Here is a 12,509-nt window from a genome sequence, read left to right as displayed (position 1 = left end):
AAAAGATTTACAAGGATGTTGCCAGGGTTGGAGGGATTGAGCTTTCGAGAGAGGCCGAATAGGCTGACGCTGTTGTTGATTGTCAAGGGGATCAAGGGTTACGGGAAGAAAGTGGGAGAATGGGCTTGAGAAACTTATCAGCCATGATTGAATGCTGGAGTAGACTCGATGGGCTGAATGGCCTAATTTCTGCTCCTATGTCTTATAGTCTTATGGTCTTATTTTCCCTGGTGCATTGGAGGCTGAGGAGTTATAAAATCATGACAGGCATGGATAGGGTAAATAGACAAGGTCTTTTCCCTGGGTGGGGGAGTCCAAAGCTATAGGACATAGGTTTGAGGTGAGAGGGGAAAGATTTAAAAGGGACCCAAGGGGCAACTCTTTCATGCAGAGGGTGGTGTGTGTACGGAATGAGCTGCCAGAGGAAGTGGAGGAGGCTGGTACAATTACAACATTTAAAAGGCATCTGGATGGGCAAATGAATTGGAAAGGTTAGAGGGATATGGGTGAAATGCTGGCAAATGGGACTAGATTTATTTAGGATACCTCGTCAGCGTAAGTTGGGCTGAAGGGTCTGTTTCTGTGCTGTACATCTCTATGATTCTATCAATGATTCTACTCAGGCTGTGTCTCAGTCTGGATGAGATCTGTCCTTGTTGACTGTGAACAGCTAACATTGTATGGAGGTTCAGTGTTGGAACTGTTAGTGAGGAGTTAGTGATGATCCTTTTTGTTTTTATTCATTCATAGGATGTGGGTGTCACTGGCCAGGCCAGGATTTTTTGGCCTAATTGCCTTAATGTCAATGTAAAAGAATCTGACTTTATGAAGCTACAAGAGAGGGTAGGAAGAAAGGTTGTGAGAGAATTTATGAGAGAGGTGTAGGCCAAGACTAAAAGAGACACTGAGGAAAAAATCTGCTAGAGAGGTCATGAGAGAGGCTAAGAAGGAAACTCTGGGATTCCTGGCAGATCCATGTTAGGAGATCTCAAAGGTATCTATTAGTACGGTCCTTAAGCTGAGTGCAATACTTAGTTCAGCAATGGAAATCTTTCAAGATGCTTTGTAGCACCAGTATCTGTGTAAATACAATTAGCAGGTAAAACGTACAGTATGAGGTTAACACTAAAACACGAAGAAGTCAATTTTAAGCTGAAGTTCTGACCTGTGCTTTCTGTTGCATCAAGTTATACATGGGCTGTGGAATGTTCCCTTCTTAGTGGAATTCTGCTAGTTGGTCAGTTATACTTTAAAAGTAATCTTTACTCCTTTACTCCCAACAAAGCACATCACCCACTGTGAGTACGTATTGAGAAATTGCATGTGCATTGCTGTGATTTCTAACGCACTAACTCAACTAGATGGAAAACTCAGGGTGGTGGCATATTGGAATTCTCAATCTCTGCTCTCAGCCTAGGAATTCTACTCTATGAATACTAATTATGAAGGTACTTACCAGATTGTAGTTACACTGCATTTTGATACAAAAACACAAGGGCTGTAAGCTGGTTTCCCACCTTTAGTTTTCAATGCCATTTGTCCATCTCACTCTGCGTTTCCTATCAATTTGATGTCGGCATGCATCTGAACTTGTTTATCCATCAAAGAAATCGCAGTAGGATAAGAAGAATACCCCACTCTACTTGATATCCATTCATCATTTATGTTGGAGTACCACTAATTAATAATAGAATATGTTCTTTCTGGATCACTGGAAATGGAAAGCTAAAATCATGAGGGGCCTGGATATGGTGAATAGCCAAGGTCTTTCCCCCAGGGTAGTGGAGTGCAAAACTAGAGGGCGTATGTTTAAGGTGAGAGGAGAAAGATTGAAAAGAGACCTGAGGGGTAAAATTTCCGTGCAGATGGTGGTGCATGTACAGAACAAGCTGCCAGAGGAGATGGTGGAAGCAGGTATAATTACAACATTTAAAAGGCATCTGGATGGGTATATGAATAGGAAGGATTTAGAGGAATATGGGCCAAATGCTGGCAAATGGGACTAGATCAGTTTAGGATAGCTGGTCATGCGAAAGTTGGACAAATGGGTCTGTTTCCATGCTGTATAACTCCAGTAAAAATCCTCAAATCCTCAGGGCAAAGTAAGAATATGAGAGCAATAATGGGAAAGAAATGACCATTTGAAGTATGAAGTCATCCCTCCAATTTAACACTTTTACTATTTGGAGTCCATGAGCAAGCCTTGATGGTAATCCCACATATTTCTCATTTTTGAGTAAATAAATGCTTCCAAATTCTGTTTCAAATTTACTTTCCTTTGGGGTGAATTTTGCCTCCAACAATGTGTTTTATCTGATGCAGTGATGCTTATGTTACCTACCATAATAGAAACATAAGCACATGGTATTGAAGAATCCAACAGATGTATATTACAAACAGAAACAAAAGTTGCTGGAGAAACTCAGCAGATCTGGCAGCATGTGGGGAGAGAAAGTAAACTCAATGTTTCGGGTCCAGTGACCCATCATCAGAACTACAGAACAGAATGTTTTACAACTAACTATTATATACAAATCTTATGTTCCTTGGGCACACATGTATTTGGGCTAATATTAAGCACTTTGTTTACAACAGAGGAACATGCTTCCAGTAATATCTTACTACAAGTGATCCTGGGTAAGACAGAATATAAGATGTTTATAACTTCAGCTCACATGCTATTAAATACTGATGATATTATGAGCATGAATCGTAAAGGTACACTAACTGAGACATAGTACAACATTCACTCAAATAAAAATAAAATACTGTGAATACTGGAGATCTGAAATGAAAACAGAAAGTGCTGGAGAAACTCAGCAGGTCTGGCAACAGCTGTGGAGTGAGAAACAGAGTTAATTTTTCAAGTCCAATGACAGTTCTTCAGAACTGAAGAAGAGTGAAGAGTAATTCATTGTCGTCTTCTTCTGCTTCTTTATGGCTTTGGGAGCAGTGGTCATCGTGAGTGTTTCATTGTCCGGTTCCTTAACCTGGTTAGTAACCTGCTGGATAACAAGTGCAAATGCCAGGACAAAGCTCCCTACCAACCCGGTCATACTGTCTTCTACCCTCTTCCATCGGGCAGATGTTACAAAAGTTTGAAAACACGTATCAAAAGATTCAAGAACAGCTTCTTCCCCACTGTTATCAAAATTATGAGTGGCCCTCTCATATATTAGAGTTGATCTTTATCTGCACCTTCTCTGTAGCTGTAACACTATACTCTACGTTCTGTTCTATTACCCTGATGTACTTATGTACGGTATCATTTGTCTGTTGAACACGCAAAACAATAATTTTCACTGTATCTCGGTACATGTGACAATGATAAATCAAATCAAATCAAATTAAATTTCACCATCAACCTTGAATCAGGGAATGTTGTTGTTTTGTGCTCCATATTTTGGTCAAGTTTTCCACAGTCACAGCCAGGTGAGGATTTTGAGGTGACACTTATAAATTTAATCCTGCCAGCCTAGATTAACTGAAGGTAATGCTTAGTGTTCACCTTATTTATACAGTTTGATGCTTTATATCCACAGGATATCCTTAATTTCTTTTCCGCTGAATAGGCTTTTTTCAAAATGTTGTAGAAGTACAATAGCCAATTTGCCCACAGCAAGCTTTCTGTCAACAATGACCTGATAATCTAATTGGTTCAGTGATATGCTTTGGCCGGAACACTGAAGGAGTATTCACCTGCTCTTCTTCAAATACTGATCTTTTACATTCACCTGAGCGAGTGGATGGTGCCTCACTCTGTTTACGCATGCATCTGAAAGATGTCACTGTGAAAACTATACCATTCCTCTAGTCCTGCAGCTGAGCTGTCAACCTATGTTATGTGGTTGAGTATGTGGCATGGAACTTGGGATGGCCCAAGGTTACTCTACAACAAAAATGAATCCATGCTTTTAATCTCCTTCCTTTAACAAATAACTCCGTTGATAAAATCGGTCACATATAAAGGTCAGGTGAGGACTCTGGTACCCAAGACAGAATAGATCACTGAAGTTTACAGGTAACTATTGATCCCTTGGTGGAATATTGGAGGACAATCATTTCCCAAAGAATCTAACGCTACTGCAGAGGGAGAGAGTCAGAAAGTTTAGGAGGACAAAATAAATACATTCTTTTTGTGGTATTTTGGCTTGAATTAATCCTAAGGACTCCTCATGGATTTAGGAATGTTAATCGCTTCTTTTAGAAAGCTAGAATTGTCTATGTAAACTGCAATTTCTTGCCTTCAGTGATCTTTCAAGATATGTCTCACATTAAATTTTCGTTTTTACTTGATTCAAGTAAACTTTTCTGGCAGTCGAACAAGTCCAACATCTGGCTAGCAAATACCAGGAGCACCACATCAGTAACTGGCAGAATGGAACTACTGGGCTGTCACTCAAGGTCCTCACCGCAGAAGCTCAAAGGCATTCCCTCCAGCTGACACCCAATCTTTTCATACAGTACTTAGCCACTCATTGCGTTGTAGCCCGTTCCGACAAAGAAAATGTAGACTTCCATTTATCTAGTGTTTCTCACATCCTTCATTGCCAATGAAGGACTGTTGTCATTGTTGTAATGGCGGACACACAGCAGCCAAGTTGTACATTGGATGACCTTGAGGATCTGCTTTAGTGATGCTGGGATTAGTGTAAATCTTTGCCAGACAGAAAGTGTAACTCTCCACTCCCTGAGAGGACAGTCAGGGCTTCAGTTTAACATCACTCTCAAAATTGGCACCTCTGACAGTGCATCACTCCCTCCAGACTGCACTGGAACATAAATAAAGCTGAGGTTGCATCGATAAGCCTTGAGTTCCCGAAGTGAGTGATCTAATTGAGTTGTTTGAGTGAAGTAAGAATTTGATGGAGAGTGGAGTAGACAGAAACTACTTCCTGCAGTGGGGAAGTTCAGAACAATAGGACACATCATAGAATCCCTACAGAGAATCATAGAATCCCTACAGTATGGAAGCAGACCATTCGGCCCATCAAATCCACACTGACCCAAATCTATTACATTAAAGCTGGAACATCTTCGGACAAAGGTTAACAGAAATCTGGAGTCTTCTGCTCCAAACAAAACCTGTTGGGACTGAAGGTCAACTGAAAATTTGAAAATTAAAATCTTTACTTTCTTGTTAAATATTATTATGGAACCATGATTGGGAGACAAAGTTACACATCCACCATAATCTAACTGAATGACGGAACAAATTTGAGGGACTGAAGGGTCTTTTCCTGTAGCTTTTCTTCCAGGGTATAGCAATGTGCCAGCCAGAGTAGCTGCAGTGTGCTAACAGTTAGAGAGCAGGCAAGGGAAAAAAATGTCATCGAATTTATCCTAGCCAGGTTAAAGTGCAATCTGAAATATTTTTGAGAGCCTTGAGTTCTGTAACGTTTCAATCCACAAGGCCTCAGTGGGAAGGCCTGCCTGTGTCCATTTCAATGCCATTTTGTGAAAAGCAGCCAACAGGAGAGATCTACAGACATTTCTGTACAATTTAAGAGGGAAATTCAGGAGGCAACAGTCACATTCTGATGATAATGTGTTCTCATTTCCACATGTTTCATAGTGCAAGAATGATTTGTTAACTGAGAATTTGCAAATATCACTATAATAGACTTGGTTATGTCAGTAATATATTTGACTCAGTGACGGAACATTGTGGACTCAAATCCAAATGTTGGATTTGGTACATAATCTGGGTTAACCCTCCAGCACAGTTCTGAGCGTATGCTGCATTGTCACTATGCTGAAATTCGATTGGCTGTTAACCAAGGAATTGAAGGTGAGTGTTAAAGGTACCCTGGTATAATTGAAATCCAGCTCCACTAGTTCACATTTTTACTTTAACAATTGGTAGACTACTCCAAGAGATAGCAAATTTACTCTCAATTATATAGCATAAGTTCTTGTATGGGTGCCAACAATCTGTTGATGACATAGCTAAACCACATCACGCTTGAATGATCCTACTCTCACTGGATACCCACACATGTACAAAGGGACCTTGATCAAGTGGGCTGATGGGTTGAGGAGTGGCAGACGGAGCTCAATTTAGATAAATGTGAGGTATTGCATTTTGGAAAGGCAAATCAGGGCAGGACTTATACACGTAATGTTAGGGTCCTGGGGAGTGTTGCTGAACAAGGAGGCCTGAGGGTGCGGGTTTCTTGAAGATGGCATTGCAAGTGGATAGGATAGTGAAGAAGGCTTTATTCAGTGCATTGGGTATAGGAGTTGGGAGGTCATGTTGCGGCTGTACAGGACATCGGTTAGGCCACTTTTGGAATACTACATGCAATTCTGGTCTCCCTGCTACAGAAAGGATGTTGTGAAACTTGAAAGGGTTCAGAAAACATTTACAAGGATGTTGCCAGGGTTGGAGGGTCTGAGCTATAGGGAGAGGCTAAATAGGCTGGGGTAATTTCCCCTGGAGTATCGGAGGCTGAGGGGGTGACCCTATACAGGTTTATAAAATCATAAGGGGCATGGATAGGCTGAATAGCCAAAGTCTTGTTCCCAGGGTAGCAGAGTCCAAAACTAGAGGGCACAGATTTAAGGTGAGAGGGGAAAAGTTTAAAAGGGACATAAGGGGCAAATTTTTCACACAGAGGGTGGTGCGTGCATCGAATGAGCTGCCAAAGAAAGTGGAGGAGGTGGATAAAATGACAACTTTTAAAAGGCGTCTGGATGGGCACATGAATAGGAAGGGTTAAGAAGGATATGGGCCAAATGCTGTCAAATGGGTCTAGATTAATTTAGGATATCTGATTGGCAGGGATGAGTTGAAATGAAGGGTCTGTTTCCATGCTGCATATCTGTATGACTCTATGTGCTTTCCAGTATTAGCCAATGGGTAGGAATCAGGTGGAGAAACACTGTACAGTTTTCTCTTACAATATTCAGAATCGCTGAGGTATGTTACAGAGCTCTTAATGGATTCAGGTGAGATACCAACATTCGACCAAGGGACAAGAGTAGGCCACACAGCCTTCAAGCTTGCCCCACCATTCAATAAGATCATGGGTGACCTGATTTTAACCTCAACTCTAAATTCCTGCATATCCTTGATAATCCTTCATCCCTTTGGGAATCGAGAATCTACCTATCTCTGCCTTAAAAATAATTAAAAGATTCTGAATCCACTGCTGTTTCATGAAGGGAATTCCAAAAACTCACAATCCTTTGAGAGAAAAAAAGTTTCCTCTTTCCAGTTTTAAATGGGTGACCCCCTATTTTTAAACTACAACCCCGTTTCCAGATTCTCCCCAGAAGAGGAATCATCCTTTCTACATCCACCTGGACAAGTCTCCCAGGATCTCATATGTTTCAATTCAGTTACCTCCGACTCTTCTACAATGTATTATAATGGGAGCAGCAAGATTTTGACTGAAGGAGTGGTGATGTATTTCCAGGTCAGGATGATGTGTGGTTTGGAAGGGAAGTCCAGGAGATGACTTTTTTTTGTTTGTTCATGGGATGTGGGTGTTGCTGGATCAGGCCAACACTTATTGTCCATCCCTAATTGCCCAGAGGGCAATTAAGTTTCAACCACATTTCTGTGAGTCTGGAGTCACATGTAGGTCAGACCAGGTAAGTAATTTCCTTCCCTAAAGGACATGAGTGAACTAGAAGGGTTTTTCCTGACAATTAACAATGGATTCATGGTCATCTCTTAATTTCAGATTTTTATTCCACCATCTGCCATGACCAGATTCGAACTGAAGTCCCAAGAACATTACAGGGGTCTCTGGATTAATCGTCTATCAGTAATACTATTCTGCCATTGTCCTCCCCTGTCAGTGGGTAGGGACTTGGAGGCCCTGCTGGATGGTGTGGTGCAGAGTTGGGACGTTCTCCGCCTCCTGGGCCAGCAACAGAGGCCACAACGACAGGTCATGCCAGCTGGTTTGAGGTTGCCACCTGAATTAAATCAGTCTCAGCCATCTAGAGGAATACCCAGCACTGTATGAAGAAGGTCAAATTCCTTCTCTACTCCACCAGAATAGGTGCGAACATCTTCTCTCCAATTCCAATGAAAGTTGGTGGAGTTGTGGATAGTGTGGAGGGCTGTTGTAAGTTGCAACGGGAAATTGACAGGATGCAGAGCTGGGCAAAGAAGTGGCAAATGGAATTCAACCCAGAAAAGTGTGAAGTGATTCATTTTGGAAGGTCAAATTTGAATGCAGGGTTAATGGCAGGATTCTTGGCAGTGTGAAGGAACAGAGGGATCTTGGGGTCCACGTCCATAGATCCCTCAAAGTTGTTACCCAAGTTGACAGGGTTGTTAAGAAGGTGTATGGTTTGTTGGCTTTCATTGGCTGGGGAATTGAGTTTGAGAGCCTTGAGGTTATGCTGCAGCTCTATAAAACCCTGGTTAGACCACACTTGGAATATTGTGATCAGTTCTGGTCACCTCATTATAGGAAGGATGTGGGAGCTTTAGAGAGGGTGCAGAGGAGATTTACCAGGATGCTGCCTGGACTGGAGGGCAGGTCTTATGAGGAAAGATTGAGGGAGCCAAGGCTTTTTTCATTGGAGCGAAGAAGGATGAGAGGTGATTTGATAGAGGTGTACGAGATGATGAGAAGCATAGATAGAGTGGATAACCAGAGACTTTTTCCCAGGAAGGAAATGACTATTACGAGGGGGCATAATTTTAAGGTGATTGGAGGAAGGTATAAGGGAGATGTCAGAGGTAGGTTCTTTACACAGAGAGTGGTGGTTGTGTGGAATGCGTTGCCGGCAGTGGTAGTGGAGTCAGATACTTTAGAGACTTTTAAACGACTCTTGGGTAGGCATATGAAGGATAGTAAAATGTAGGGTATGCAGGGTAGTTCGATCTTAGTAGGATAATAGGTTGGCACAACATCGTGGGCCGAAGGGCCTGTTCTGTGCTGTACTGTTCTATGTTCCATGTTCTGTGTTCTATGATTCCTCAAACTCACTCTACATTTTCTAAAGTACCCACTTCCCACCAAAACTCTGCCACCATGAACCCTGTGTGCCATCAAGGCTGCCTACTCATTCACTCAGGGCACCTCCCCTCCCACACCAACAGTAATAGTTGTGCCACCAACTTTCATCTTCTATAATACCAGCTTCTCTCTCATTCAAGGAGGAATACAACCCTCAGTAATGCAGAAAGATCATGATGGGCTGTCTATCATTTAACTCCTCACCCGTTATGTGGAGAGGATCCTGACTGTGACAGTCCCAACCCAGGCATGGACTGGGATTGGACACTGTCCTTAACTTGCTGTGCTGAGACCCCCTGAGTGACGGCTAACCCCTTGACTGGCCTGGGGCCAGCTGACAACCATGGCAACATTTTTGGCTTTGTGCCTGTGCTAAACAACACAGTAAGACAGCAATAATATGAGCCAGGTATCTCTGGATGAGAGCACCAAAAGCAAAAAGGCAAAGACAGGCAGAGATACGGCCAGTTAGGATCAATGTGATTGACAGTGATGACCGCGAGCACAGAACCCAGAGGTGTAGCTTGGTTCAGTCCATGAGCTGTGCGTATCTGAACACAGTCCTTGCTGCAGCATTATAAATTATAGGTGCTGGGGTACACCAAGGTGCAGAGGTGTCTTGTAAGTGGATTGGAGATGTGCTGTGAGGGTTGTAAGAGGCTGGCGGATACTTGGTTCCATTTTGCGGCGAGGGACCATGGAGTGGGCCCTGAGATGCTGGTGTCCAGTTTCCAACATGGATGTGGTTGGAACAAGGGGTAAGCTTGTACACACACTGGCTCGCTTGTTGAGTTTGTTAAGATGGGTGTGACTATTAATGAGGTTACGTTAACAAGGCATTTAACAATCAACAATGAATAACAGTTGATATTGCGCCACTGCCTAATAAGAATCTTGCCACGTCGCTCTTGAAATAGATAAAAGATGTAAGGAGTAAGGTAATACCAAAGTCAAGATGGGCATCGCTAAACTTGTCACCTGATTCTGGCACACATCTCACTAATGGATAACATCATTTAGATTCCTGTAAGATTCCACCCTATGGCTCACTTGTGTAAACCATGCCAAGAAATTTGATTCAATGTGCAAAAACAATAGGGAAACTTGCTCAGTCTGTCAAGGAGTCTGTTTAATTCCTTGTAACTATTGCATATTATGTTTTAATTATGTGTTTCCTTCGATTGTATTGTTTTGGAATCTTTGAATTGAGACAGAGTGTACATTTTTTAAATATTTGCAAACATATTACCTTTGATAAGTGCACTTCATTTTCTCCAGTACTTGGCTGTTTAGGCTGCTGATGGAGTGCAAGAGATAGCTTAATTTGGCAGCTGGAGAGCTTTGACTTTTTCTAAATTAATGTAACATTTTATTGAAATGTGTTTCCACTGAAATACTTGTTAATGTTGAATAAAGATAAATCACAAGACATTGACAGTGATTTTATGAAGATTGGGCCTTATATTTTCAACTGTAACTTAACCTTTTCTCCTTCTTAAATTGACTGTGTCACACAGACACGGGTGGAGTATTATATTGTCATTGACAGTTTAAGACTCGCGTCCAGCAGATTTTCTGGCCCTTTTAAAACTCACCCTTGTCAGAACATTTACTTGAGTATTCGTTCTATGTTATTTTTGCTCCATCCATAAGTGTCTTTGGGGGCACTGTTGTCTTTTATGCTAAATGTTTCAGATTGACTGGTTCAATAAATTACTTCAAGTCATATTTATGGAAACATTTACAATCAAGTTGGTTCAGCTCTGCTGGAGGTTCGGCTCCCAAGCAAGTGGCAATTGCAACCGGATTGTCTTGCTACTTGCTTTTGATTGAATAAGCAAACTAATTCACACCAATAATACACGTCTTTGAAGTTTCAGTGGTTTGAGTTATAATTCTTTTTGAGGATTATCTGATACTGGTGGTGACTTTCTTTCTGTTTCTGACCTACAACAACTACTGATGTGGGAATACAACACTTGTTGCAGACATTGGGACCTCACACATGACGTCTTGCAAATGAGCAGTAGATAATATGCAAAATACGCTGAATGAATTTTGATGGGAGATAGTAAGAACTGTCGATGCTGGAGTCAGAGATAACACAGTGTGGAGCTGGAGGAACACAGCAGGCCAGGCAGCATCAGAGGAGCAGGAAAGTTGACGTTTTGGGTCGGGACCCTTCTTTTAAGGGTCCCGACCCGAAACATCAGCTTTTCTGCTCCTCTGACGCTGCCTGGCCTGCTGTGTTTCTCCAGCTCCACACTGTGTTATCTTATTTTTAAATGAACTTTGATGTTGCTTCAATAGGATGAGGTGATGATATTTGCATGTTTTTCTCGGACTTTTTAAAAATCCAGTCACGGGATGTGGCTGGCCAGCATTTAATACCCATCCCTAGTTGCCCTTGAGGACGTGGTGGTGGTAAACTGCTTTCTTGAGCTATTACATTCCAATGTGTTATAGGCAGATCCACAATGCCCTTAGGGAGCCATTTCCAGGATTGAGATTCAGTTACAGTAAAGGAATGGCAATATATTTCCAAGTCAGGATGGTGAGTGGCTTGGAGGAGAACATGCAGGGGGTGGTGTTCCCATGTATCTGCTGCCCTTGTCCTTCTAAGTGGAAGTGATTGTAGGTTTGGAAGATGCTGTCTAAGAATTTTTGGTGAATTTCTGCAGTGCTTCTTGTGGACAATGCACACTGCTGCTACTGAATATCGTTGGTGGATGGGCTACTAATTATTACTCGATGAAGCCAAGTTGGAAAGAATTGCACGATGCCCATCATGATCTCATTTCTAGGAGGATGTCTAAGAAAAGAACCAAGACCGATGGATGCAAACACCCAACTACATAGAAACATAGGAAACTGGTGACACTCAGATCAGCCATGATTTTCTTGAATGGAGGAGCAGATTCAGGAGGCTGATTGGTCTCCTCCTGTTCCTTGCTCATGTGTGTATGTTGTAAGGATGCAATGCATCATCAATACCAAGCTACCCAGAACAACTACAAGACTGCAAATTATCTCCAGCTCAGAAACTGATCATTCACCCAACAATTCTTGCCTACTTCCTATGTATGCAACAACTTATCTTTGTATTTCTTCACCATATCTCTGTCTAACTTCTCCCTGAATGTTAACCACTTCAACCATTCCTTGTCATAGCAAGTTCAATTTTCCTTCTTATTTCTCTCAAGGGTTACACACAGCAAAGTGCTGTAGATTATTATTCAAGCCCTGGTGATTCTAGTCCAATTCTGGAGAATTGGCAAACTTATTCCAAATTGCCACACACACTTGTCTTCTCACCATAGTGTCATTATATTGAAAACAAAATCCATCTCATTGTTTCCTACTTTAATTTTTCCTCAAGCCCCCTTGACAGATCCCTCTTCACTTGATCGTTTCGTTTTTAGGCTCCAAGTCTTAAGTCATCACTGACCTGTGTCAGTGTCTTGTAGTAAAACTCTGCTCCCTTTTATGGTTTTCAGCTAAACAAATTTGTTTTAGTGGAGATAT

This window comes from Rhincodon typus, chromosome 29 (genome assembly GCF_021869965.1).
Source record: "Rhincodon typus isolate 14 chromosome 29, sRhiTyp1.1, whole genome shotgun sequence".
Taxonomy (NCBI): domain Eukaryota; kingdom Metazoa; phylum Chordata; class Chondrichthyes; order Orectolobiformes; family Rhincodontidae; genus Rhincodon; species Rhincodon typus.
This window is presented reverse-complemented; position numbering follows the sequence as displayed.